The 11,938-nt window shown below is 43.7% G+C and overlaps 1 long non-coding RNA gene across 1 annotated transcript; it reads right to left on the bottom strand.

The window, feature by feature from the left end:
• Positions 1 to 833: 833 nt before the first annotated feature.
• LOC128410797 (uncharacterized) lies at positions 834 to 2,563 on the bottom strand. Its single transcript, XR_008329607.1, has 2 exons — positions 2,392 to 2,563; positions 834 to 936 (listed from the first exon to the last, which is right to left on the bottom strand). It is a non-coding gene; the product is annotated as an uncharacterized LOC128410797 (long non-coding RNA).
• Between the last annotated feature and the right edge of the window lie 9,375 nt (positions 2,564 to 11,938).

The raw sequence follows: 11,938 nt of genomic DNA, 5'->3' as shown, positions 1-11,938 counted from the left end.
CTACCCCTGGTCTCTGAGCTGCTCCCCCTGCTCCAAAGAGAGGTGCCTCTTCACACTGCCCTACAGGGGCTTGGGAAGAGGATGCCCCCAGTCTTAGTGGCACAACAAAGACTGGCCAGAGGTGAGCAAAAGGCACCTTACCTTGGGTGGCAGCAGTGGCAGCAGCGGGCCTGCATGGTGGAAATGCTCCCTTCCATGCAGCAAGCCCAAGAAAAGCCAGTGCAGCGCCTGTCTGCCTGCTTGCCTGGCTTCCCACTTATCTGCCCATTCCCAACAGCAAGGGCTGGTGAACTGGCTGGCTGGGCTCCCTTGCCCGCTTGCTTGCTTACTCCGAGGCCACCTCAGTTCCTGGCAACCAGCACCCTCTGGCCAGCCCCAGAGGCACCATTTGCCTGTGGAGCTTGTAGCTGTGGCTGCTGCAACAAACAGCTGTGCAAGCCTTTGGGAGGCAGAGACGCAAGAGGGCATCAGAGGAGGGAGGGAAGGAAAGAGGGACAGAGGCCACGGTTGCCTGCGGGATCCTTGACCACCATTCAAGGCACCCCAGGGTGCCACAGTACACTGGTTGAAAACCACTGCTGTAGTTGTTCTCCTTCCACAACAACCCAAAAAATGAGTAATGCTTCAGAGTACTGCAGCTGGCATGAGGGTGGGCTGACAATCCCTCAGGGGTCAAAGGACGTAGAAATCTTTCGTTATCTCATAAAACTAACAACCTTAACCCAACCAACTAAAGAACACTTAAACCACCCCACAATGACCCAACCCCACATCACTGCATCACTTGGCAACGGTGAACTTCATGGATAAATGAGTCAACTGTGTCCATTAACTGTTGATACCAATGTAGCCGTTTCTGTCTTTGGTCTTTCAATTAGCAGTCTTCACTTCTCTTCCTGCTCTCCCTTCTGTTTGCTTCTTTCCCTTCTGGAGGGGCTATATAGTGCAACAAAAGCAGAGCACGAAAACAAACCAGAACATTTGTGGGGTGGTGGTGGTTGCTGTTGTTTTAAAAAAAAAAGTTCCAAGATTTCAGCAGGAAGTTTTGGGATACCTACTGATTGGAAATAAAGGAGTGTGACTGCCCCAAAATATTTGCAAGTACAAACCATGTTGAAAGCAGGATCGCGTGTGACCTCTCCAAGACCATCATGAGCACAAATAATCATGAATGCACAATGAAGAGGATGGCTGGAGGGGCACTGATTCTGGCTTTCTTTCTTCATTGTTCTGTGACCCTCTCATTTGCGTGGCTCACATTCTTAAGTTCCTCAAGGAGATAGGCATTACAAATGTAGTTTTGGTTTCCTCAAGCAAGAACTGGAATAGTATCAGAACCTTAAATATGTCATTGTACTCTGCAGGAGCTCCTTAGCTCATCTGCACTTAACTCCTCTTTGCAGGCCCCTGGGGCTTGGCTGTTCCTGTTTCTAAACAAATCAGGACAGGAGTGCTGTGCATCAGGAGCTATCACCCAGCTTTGCAAGACGCATTGTGCTTTCTTGGCAGAGAAAACACAACAAAGCGGCCAAATGCAACCTTCCTAACTCCAGGTCTATAATATCAGAGGACTGAAAGTCAAGCAGATTTCTGCTGCGTTCATCAAAATTGGTGGTAAAAGTTCATCTTAAAGTAACAGAGAGAATAAGTGATCTCCCGTGGTTTTTTTTATTCTTCATCCCAACTCTTTCTTCTTCTTGGCATTCTGTTATCCTTGCAACCAAAGAGCCCCATAACAGCATCCAGGGCTGACTGAAGACATTTTGGCACCTGAGGCAAACCACACAATGGCACACCCCCTGCCAATTTAGTGAGATGGAGGTGATGGTGTGGAAGAAAAATGGCTTTATCTGGAAAAAGCACAAAACCAGACTCCTAAAAAACAACTCCAATACACACTACTCTGTAGCTCGCCACCCCTCCCCCCAAATAAAGCTGACAAAAATCATGTAACCTGACCTGAGGACACTGAATACTTAACAGGTGCTAAATTGTCCCCACCAAGTTCAGTAGCTCTGGCTGTGGAATACATTAACCGAGGAAAAATAAATGTTTTTTGTCATTTCAACAGAACTGAGCACCCACACACTGCACCCTGAACCACAAGAATAAGAAGTCCAGGTAATTCTCTCTCTGTATTGGAACCAGGGGTGAGACATGTGGGAATGTGAAGGATAGTAGGAAAAGATATATTGAATAAATATTATCCTTCCTTCACACATGCTAGTGAGTGATGTAGCAGAGCAAATTCCCCTTAATATAGCTGGAAGCTAGTTTGCAGATTCGTTTGAATCTCTTAGTTAAATTATTTCCTGGTGTCCCCTTTGATCCCTCTTAAAAGAATAAAGACACAAAAGTCTTTCTGAGTAAAGTAACAAAAAGTTTACTCACATTTCAGTTCACGATATGATCCCTGAAAGGCAGGCTTTACTTGGTAGTTACATGAAGAAATTGTGAGTTTGTCTCATATGGAGACTGAACTCATGTGCTGCTGGCTGAGAACCAGCAGACAGCAAAATTTACATTAATGGAACAAAATGGCTGCAGGAGAGCAGCACGGCAGCAAGACAATGGAAAGACAAAAATAATTCCTTGTTGCTCCTGGCAGCAGCAAACACAAAATAGGTGGAATCTTGGGAAAACAGACCCAATCAGAAGAGCCAAAAGCAAGAGGCGAACCAATCAGGTGAGCTGGAAGCCGGAAGACCACTGAAGAAGCTGTGGCTGTCGGGATCAAGCCAAAATAGCAGAGCCTGCAGCTTAGCTCTTAGTCCAGAGGAATTTGGCCACCCTCCAGGTGCCCGGCTTGATTCCTTATGACCTCCCGTCTGCGACTCCCGGCAAGATCAAAGGAGGTCTCCAATCGGCGATTCTCCTCAACGTGAAGGAGAACACACCACCACCACCCCACCTCCATTCCCAGGGGAGGGGGAAAGAGACAGACAGAAATATATCTACATGTCTTTATTCCTGTCTTTCAGCAGTACAGAGAAACATGTCTGTACACTTTGCTTCCCAGTGCAGAGAGAGAATAAACTCCACCCATGTACTTCCAGTACAGGGTCATGTGCTGCTCTGAGGTAACATCCGGCTCTCAGAGCACTTTACAGACAGTCCCAGTTTCCCACGGGACAATCCAATAACATTCATATCCTGTTTACCATTCCAGCCACCTGGTGCTTGCTTCTGCATTGCTCCTTTTTCGTAACATCCTCCCCCAAAAGAATCAATGCGTGTTGCAGCAAGCAAAGCATGATCCAGAGAAGAAAACAAACAGTTGTTATACACATAACACTCCCCTGTTGTTTCAGTTCCACCCTTGGAACTCCCCGCCACTGGTTTCCCCAGTGTACCTCTCTGGTTGTCTGGTTTCCAAGGAATGAGTGCATCTGCATTACCTTGGCTAGCAACTCTCTGTTGTGTCTTTGTCTCTGACTTAGACACAGCTCCAACCTGTCCTCGGTTGTTTACAACAGCAACACATGCAACAGCTAAGTTAGCAAACTCTTTTGAGTACCTCTTGGGTGGTTGACCCTTTGTAACTCTCTCAGACCTACGTATGAGGTGCTGATCCTCTCTGCTCACTGGTCCAGTCTCAGGACTCTTTGGAGAACTAGTTCCAATGGTAAACAGTGGTTTATCCTTCAGTTGTGAAGGCCTATCCATTGTGTGAGACTTCCTCTCAATGACTGTGACAACTGAGCTCTCCGAGCTATCAGTGTCATCACTTTCATTACAGCTGAGATCAGTGAAATCATCATCATCTGAATCGTCCTCAGTGGGAAATGTGTGTACTATCACTCTCTCCTGTTCAGGAGCACTCTCTAGAAATTTTGTGAGAATCACCTGACCAGATTCAGACAAAATTACTCTGTAGAGACCCTTTTCATACCCCACAAAAATGCCTCTGGCATTCTTTACTCCACCTGGAGCTTCTGTTCTCACATGAGACCCAAAAACCTTGAAATGGGCAACAGAAGGTTTTCTGTGGAACAGTTTCTCAAAAGGAGAACTTCCCAACTCTTTTGAAACCTTTCTCACTTTCGTATAACAGAACGACATTAGAGACTCGGCCCAGTACTCATGTGACAGATGTGAACTAAGCAATTGCGCTTCCATCCCCTTTTGCAATTCTCTGTTCACCCGTACACAGACACCCCTGTTCCACACTTCCGCTGAAACAGAAACCTTGTGTCTTATTCCCTTCTTCTGCAGGAACCTTTGGAAATCCTGTAAAAGAAAAATCTGCTTCTCATCTGTGAATAGACAATCAATGTTAGCACCATGCATACTCTTAACTTTGTCACAAAACTCCTGAAACCTCTCCAAGGCTTCCTGTGGCTTTCTCAACACATAAACCCAGACATAGTTAGAGAAATGATCCACACACACAAGATAATATCTTGCATTGCCTCTAGATGGTTCTAGAGGACCAATCACATCAGCATACACCCGCTGAAATGCTCTGTTGACTCCGGTCACCTTCTTGCTCACACCTGCAAGAGAAACTAGGTTAGACACAGATGAATTACATTCCATGTAATCACTTTGTGCAAAAGTCAACAAATAAAGTCCATCCTTCTGTTTGGCAGAAAGATAAAGCTCTCCATCTTTGTAGATCTCGCAGCTCTCAGCATCGTAGGACAGTTTCAGTCCTCTCTTTGCAATCTGCGAAACACTGAGCAGATTGAACCTCAATTCAGGAACCAAGTAAACATTGTTTATTGTCAAGTCCAGACTCTTAAGATAGACAGTCCCCACGCCGGCGGCTTCTAGCTCCTGACCATTGGCCTGTGTCACAGTGAAGCTTTGCTTCTTAAACGTTGAAAAGAGTTCTCTGTGTGGGGACATATGAACCGTGGCTGCAGTGTCGATAATAAACGCGTTCCCAACATCTGGCGTGGTTCCTTTCGCCATCAAAGCCTTTGCAGGTTCCACCATAGGCTTGGTATGACCTTTGCCTGACGCCCCAGGCTTAGCTGAGCGGCCCTTCGCTCCTTTTGGCTGACGTGGCTTCTTGCAGTTCCGCTGAAGATGCCCAGCCTGTCCGCAATTGTAACATTGGACAACATTCAAAGCTACAGCATCCCTTCCAGTAGCCTCATCGGTGGGGGAATTAGAACTCCGTTCCTCCCTCCCCCTGTGCTTTACTTCCAGTGCAGCATGCCGGCTGTGTTCTTCTAGAACCACGGCACCCAGGGGCACTCCCCCCTTCTTGGCATCCATGCTGAATCCAAGAGTCAGCTTTACACTCAATCTCAAGCCAGCTTTCACTTTTCAAGCCAGTAAAACTCCAAAAGTCTCTGTTTACTGCTTCACTGGCAGGCTTGCCTTTGGGCTGTTTTTTTCAAAACCCTTGCACAGCTGCGCAGATACACTTTCGATTTCCCAGGCTCTTTTTAGGCCACTCAGTAACTGGCAGACGTTGCCTAGCAACCTGCTCAGGACGGAACTCCTTATCTAAACCACAGGAATTCCTGGCATGCAAGCTTGCCTTCAGAGCTTGTTTTTTTCAAACGCAGCTCTTGTGAACCAGAAATTAATCTTTCTGCGTTCATTCTCTCTCCCCCAAAATGCAGCATACCTTCTCCGTTGCCTTGAAACACACTCCTCTCGGTGTCCAGCTGTCTGTTTCAGCTTTCTGGCTGCAGGCAGACGCTTTCTTTATCTCCTTAGGTGCAGAGGATGGCAACGATTCATCGACCTCTCACCTCTCATGCAGATTCTCACAGATCAGATAACCATCCTCTGCTACCAGTTGTCGGGATCAAGCCAAAATAGCAGAGCCTGCAGCTTAGCTCTTAGTCCAGAGGAATTTGGCCACCCTCCAGGTGCCCGGCTTGATTCCTTATGACCTCCCGTCTGCGACTCCCGGCAAGATCAAAGGAGGTCTCCAATCGGCGATTCTCCTCAACGTGAAGGAGAACACACCACCACCACCCCACCTCCATTCCCAGGGGAGGGGGAAAGAGACAGACAGAAATATATCTACATGTCTTTATTCCTGTCTTTCAGCAGTACAGAGAAACATGTCTGTACACTTTGCTTCCCAGTGCAGAGAGAGAATAAACTCCACCCATGTACTTCCAGTACAGGGTCATGTGCTGCTCTGAGGTAACATCCGGCTCTCAGAGCACTTTACAGACAGTCCCAGTTTCCCACGGGACAATCCAATAACATTCATATCCTGTTTACCATTCCAGCCACCTGGTGCTTGCTTCTGCATTGCTCCTTTTTCGTAACAGTGGCTTGGTCTTTGCGTTGCTTCTGCTCCAGCTGCTGCTGTTCTCCATCCTCAGTGCTGCCGCTGGGGGCAGAGAATGGCCACAGCTGGAGCAGAAGTCCCAGGCCTAAGCACCGGTGCCATTTTGGAGAGACAGTGGCCACTTCAACACCAGAGGGAACTGGAGAAATAGCTGTCGTGGCCGCCTCTAAAACTGGCACCAAGGCTGCAGGCTTCAGAAACAGCAGGCGCAGCAGCAGAATCTACCACTCCTGGACCCTTCCAGGATTCCACCGCCTGAGGGAACCATTTCAGACTGCCTGATGGTAACACTAGCCCTGACAGTATCTTGATTATATCACTCAACCGACTCCTTTTACCAGTTCCACAAAGACAGGGAGATGTATGATGGAAGGATTTCCTTCTAATTTGTTTACAGGAAAGCAAAAGTCCATCATTCTACTCGGCCATTAAAAGCTGCCTCTTTATTTTGGGCTTCACAGTAGATGGATATGTGAACCCCACAATTTTTGTCATCATTATCCATCATGCTTTCATGAGGCCCAGGTCCAAAGGATGAAATATCAAAGTTATGAATACCTCACCATGCCTTTACACCTTGATTAACTGACCTCTGAAACACAGATTGCAGACAGATAATAGCTGTATTGCCTGAGACCATTTTAGCTTGAAAACAGATTGCCTGGTGCCAGAGAGAAGTGAATTTCCATTTCGTAATACTGATCTGATTCATTTCCTAGAGGACAAGTGTAACTGAAATAGAAAGGAGGTCAGATTAAGAGTGACCTGTCAGAATAATATCCTCTATATGTTGATATTACTGTATGGAAGAACTGTGTGCTTATCCTAGGGTAAAAATAAATGAAAAGTACTAGTGGGCCAATTTCAAAAGGTTGTACAGAACAAATGAACATTTGTCAGCAGGTTATGCAGAAAAAACGAAAAAAACAAACCAGACTTGGAACATAGCACAAACTTAATTTGGAAGCAAAATTGTAATGTACAATTTGCTTCAGGGATGGGGAACCTATGGCCCTCCATCTGTCATTGGATTACAAAACCTATCAGCCCTGACCATGGGCCATGACAGCTGTGGCAGATGGAAACTGGAGTCAAATAAGATCGGGGTCACGGATTCTTCATTCCTGATTTACTTGGCATAGCATCAGACGTGGTATTTGTGTGACTATTTAATGGGCACCGCTACCAGATTCCAGTTGTTGCACAGTGAATCTTCCATGCCACAAATAGTGTGGAAATCTGGGCTCTACTTCTAGCATGGCTACATCAAGATGAAATTCAGAGGTGCAACCTCAACCCCCTGGCTCCATCACAATGCAAAGGGTTCTGGGGCCATCACCAGTACATCTTAGAAACCAATGTTGTACGTGGTGGATGTGTGCTACATTGGGGAGGCTTGGAGCTCCATTCTGAAAAGCTGCCTGTTCTGCTGCTCATGGGGAATGAGTTGGATGATCTATTTGCCACAATGAGGGCTGCATAAACCAACCCGCTGCTGCAAAAAGGACAGTTGTGTGCTTCAGCTGTGAGCGCTTGGCTGAGTCTGCAGGAAACAAGAGGATTTATGTGTTCCAAAACACACGCTGCTCCTAAGTTAAAACACTTTTTAAAAATAGTAATGTCAAGCACTACTCAAATTAGCTGCTGAAATCCTGATTCTCTCTTTTGACATGCAAAATTTAACATTGCATTCCTTTTTCTTTCTTTCTTTTTTGCACTGAACTTCTACTCACCTCACCCCCGCCAAGGGTTTATCCACAGTGGACTGAAAGCCTTTTGTTAAGGCAAGCAGGCTTGCACCTGTTTTTGATCAAACATTTGAAACTCTGCTTCCCTTGGCTCAGAAAAGAAGCTTTTATGTGCTTAAAATTTCCAGTATCTGGAAGAAATAAAAACATCACTGTAAGGGAGCACAGGGGATCCTTCGGGGAAGATGCAAACCGTTTTCACCCTAACAGAGATAGCTTTCACCAGGTCCAATCCTATGCTGAAAAACATCAATTTGCATATTCTTTGTAATATTAGCGTACAGAATATCTTCTTCCTTGTTTTTGTTTTAAATGGGCTTTTAATGTCTGGATTCATAACAGCTCTGAAGAATCTAGTAATTGATAGACCTTATTATTCTATTTTTGTTTGTGCTCATCTAACACAACTGTCAAGGATCTATTATTATCTGGGGAAAGCCAGTTAGTACAAAACATTAAAACAAAATAATGTTGCTACGTAGTTCTCCAAACAAACATTGCTTAACAAAAAAAAATATACATATAATAGGGGAAAGTGCATAGAAACAAATCTATGCATGAAAATAACATATACAAATACATTGTATTAGGGGAAATGGCTTGCAGACATGTCCACATTAATCAAAACTACATAAGAACATGTTATTAGGAAAAAATTGCACTGGAATGCTGATTAATTTTCGTGAGGATTGTTTTTTAAAACAAACAAACATAAATTGCTGCAGAAATGCAGAGAACTGAAATTAAGGTGGGCAAAATGAGAAATGGAGAGAATCAAAATGGACAGTGACGAAGCCGGGCAGACTTCCAAAGCTTGGGTGCCACGGCTGAAAACATTAAAGGAGCCTAATACATTTCAGAAGCACTGCAAGTGAGCTTCTATTAAATATAAATTGGGTAGTAGTTGTTGTTGTTTCCTCATATTCCAGCAACCTCTCAATATCTCTTTGCTGTTTCTTTAAGTGGTAAAGTGGGAGTCAATATCCATTTGACTCCAAGTGAACAGTCATGTTAATTGTTCTTTATTTTTTTAAAAAACTGACAATAAACTTTATCAAATGTCAGGGTCACTGAATAAAAAATTCAAGTCAGCATGCTTATGCAAAATCAGCACAGTTATACAATTTTATTACAGATGCTAATAATACCTTTTTGCTACTGAGGATTATTGGGGAAATTTAAGTTTTCTTGGCATTGCTATTTGAACTTTTGCCAGTGGATATAAACAAACCTGCAGAAAGAAGGCTTCCCAACTAAATTAATTTGTCGTGACCAGGATTTCTCTTGGGTGGAATTGTCTTTAAGCCCCATAGAAAACTGTCTTTGCTTGGAACAGCTAAATATGACTACATATGAGGAAGGCTACGATATTTGGTGCTAGAAGATACATTGCAGAAGTACATCTCTCTCTCTCTCACACACACACCCCATAACATGCAAAGCTATTTTTTTGGATAAGTGGTTGCCAGATGGGGAGTTACACATATTTTCAAGTCTTTCTAAAAGTGGAAGCAACAGCAGATTGACATTGTATTAGGGGATTTCATTGTAAAATAAATGGCTTTTTCCCCATTCTAAAAACAGCTTTCCTGGATTCTCTTGACCTCATGCCCCATCTTTTGTAAGAAGTTCCAGTTCGCATCTGGCTGACACTTGGCGTCCCTGCTGTAAATGTGTTTTTGTTTGATTTACAAAATGATCCAAAAATGGAAAAAGCTTTCAAAAATTGCTGAGCAGGAAGAAAAGGGGAAATTAAATAAACCTATAAACTATTATTTCAATCCTATGACCACAATCCGTTTAATAGCTTGGAAGAAAGGTGGTTTTGTTCTCAGTTGGCTATTCAGAAGCATTGAAATTATTCAAATCTCTTCTCCACTGTATTATGTTGTCATTAATATTTAATTTCAGTATGCAATTTCAGCCTTATTGGATAGTAGAAATGTGTGGCACTCTTTTTTAGCAGAGTGATTCAACCAATGGTACTGTTTTTAAGAAAGGCAAAGAAATAAATTTTTTTGGAGAAGGCCATATTTTTGGAAACAATCCTCCTCCCTCCCCCAGGTGTTCATCACAGGCTTGAAATATAGACCAAGGTACGGTATCTTCAGTTTAAGAGTGAAGATGCTTCTGAATCAACTCACACACAAAATTGATATAAATTGTAAACACAGCTACCACCCAAATGGTCACACATCTATGGGTGGAGAACCCAGGGCCCTCCTTACACTGCTAGATTACAACATCCATCATAGTTGACCCACTGCCCATGCTGGCTTGGGCCAATGGAAGTCCGCTAATATCTGGAGGACTACATTTTTGCATGCTATTTTCACTAATATATTCATTTTAGTCCACTTTTGCCTAATATGTGCACATTGGCAGACATTGTTTGGCTGCAGAACTGCCCCACAAAATTTGGTTAAGTCCAAATTTTGAAGGGCAGCTGTTCTTGAGTTCACATACTGTTTCAGAAAGTGCAACTTGGATAGATTCACCTTTATATGTGAACTAAATCAAAGTTCTCCCTCATTCCTGGCTGACACCTTCTCGTGCCTCATCTTGCTACAGCCTTGTTTCTCTGCATCCAAAGCAAAAACTGCTGTGTGTCTCTCAGGATTTGTCAAAGACTTGACAAACCTTGATGAGTAGAAATGAACCAGACTTTAGAAAGGGCCATAGGAAGATGTCTTATACCAAGTCAGAATGTTCGTCCAGTATTGTCCATTCTGATGGGCAGAAGTATTTTCCATCAGTTGCTTACTGATCCTTTTAACTGGCGATGCCAGTGATTGGAAGAAGTGTTGCTCCACCATCTCCCTTCTCAAACCCCCTTCTCATCTCATCTTTTGGCTCATCTCCCTTCTCAAACCCCTACCAGCCCTATCTACATAGAACCCGACTGCTTTGTAGTCTCATAATGCAACTGACTCATATCTGAGGGCTTTGGAGAACCTGTCCTTAAAATCACCGCACTATAAAGTCCCAACAAATTTAAGCTGACAAACTCTGTGTCTCCTCCTGATGTAAACAGTGCAATGTCTGGGTTTCATCATGGAAATTTATAGAGTGATTTGATCAGTTTGACCAAGGAAGTTATTTTCATTAGATTCCAGAGATATGAATTCATGGATGGGTATTTATGTAGAATAATACATGTAAAGAATTAGCCAGTTCTATTTATAGGCAATAAAAGAGAATCATACATGTTTTAAAGTTAGCCTTGCCAACTCCACTAATTGCAGCAGGCCTCTCTTATAAACTTCTTTTTACCTCTTTTTTTCTTATTTCTTATAAGCTCAGATGGATGGACCAATCTGTCAAACAGAGCATGGTAAGCTAGTGCAACTAGTGTGGATTAAAACTGGTCATAGAATGTCATGTAGAACCTTGAGGGGGATCATATGATCTAAAGGGATTTTGTCATCTAGGATGCTTCCAGAAGACATATTAGGTTTCCATTCTTATTTGCTTGCAGGGAGATTAGACAACATTGCCTGCTTAAAGAGCATTCATTCCGATTTATCTGTGGGGAGGCTAGATGACATCTCAAAGCAAGTGTTATCACTTTCCCAGTGCATTTCCCCATCCTTTTCCTTATCCCAGAAGTCCAGTATTTGGGGGAACAGTTCCAAATCAGCTTTCATCAATCAAGCAACTTCAATCTGCTAGTATGTGACTGAATCCCATTCACTAAGTAATGATCATCTGAAAATGCTGTAAGATTGCATCAAATTACTCTGTGCCTGGCTATTATGATTTGGGCACCGTTCAAGGTCACTGAACACTTTCAACCTGAATTGCTTTGCACAGCTTTGGGCTCATTCATACTTTGCCCTGTTCTTTCCAGGCACAGGTCTGTGTCAGAGCATTTTTGTGGGGGATTTTTGCCCTGGAGCTTTCCCTGCAAAATCTCGGTCTTTAG

Source organism: Podarcis raffonei, chromosome 3 (genome assembly GCF_027172205.1).
Source record: "Podarcis raffonei isolate rPodRaf1 chromosome 3, rPodRaf1.pri, whole genome shotgun sequence".
Taxonomy (NCBI): domain Eukaryota; kingdom Metazoa; phylum Chordata; class Lepidosauria; order Squamata; family Lacertidae; genus Podarcis; species Podarcis raffonei.
This window is presented reverse-complemented; position numbering and strand designations above follow the sequence as displayed.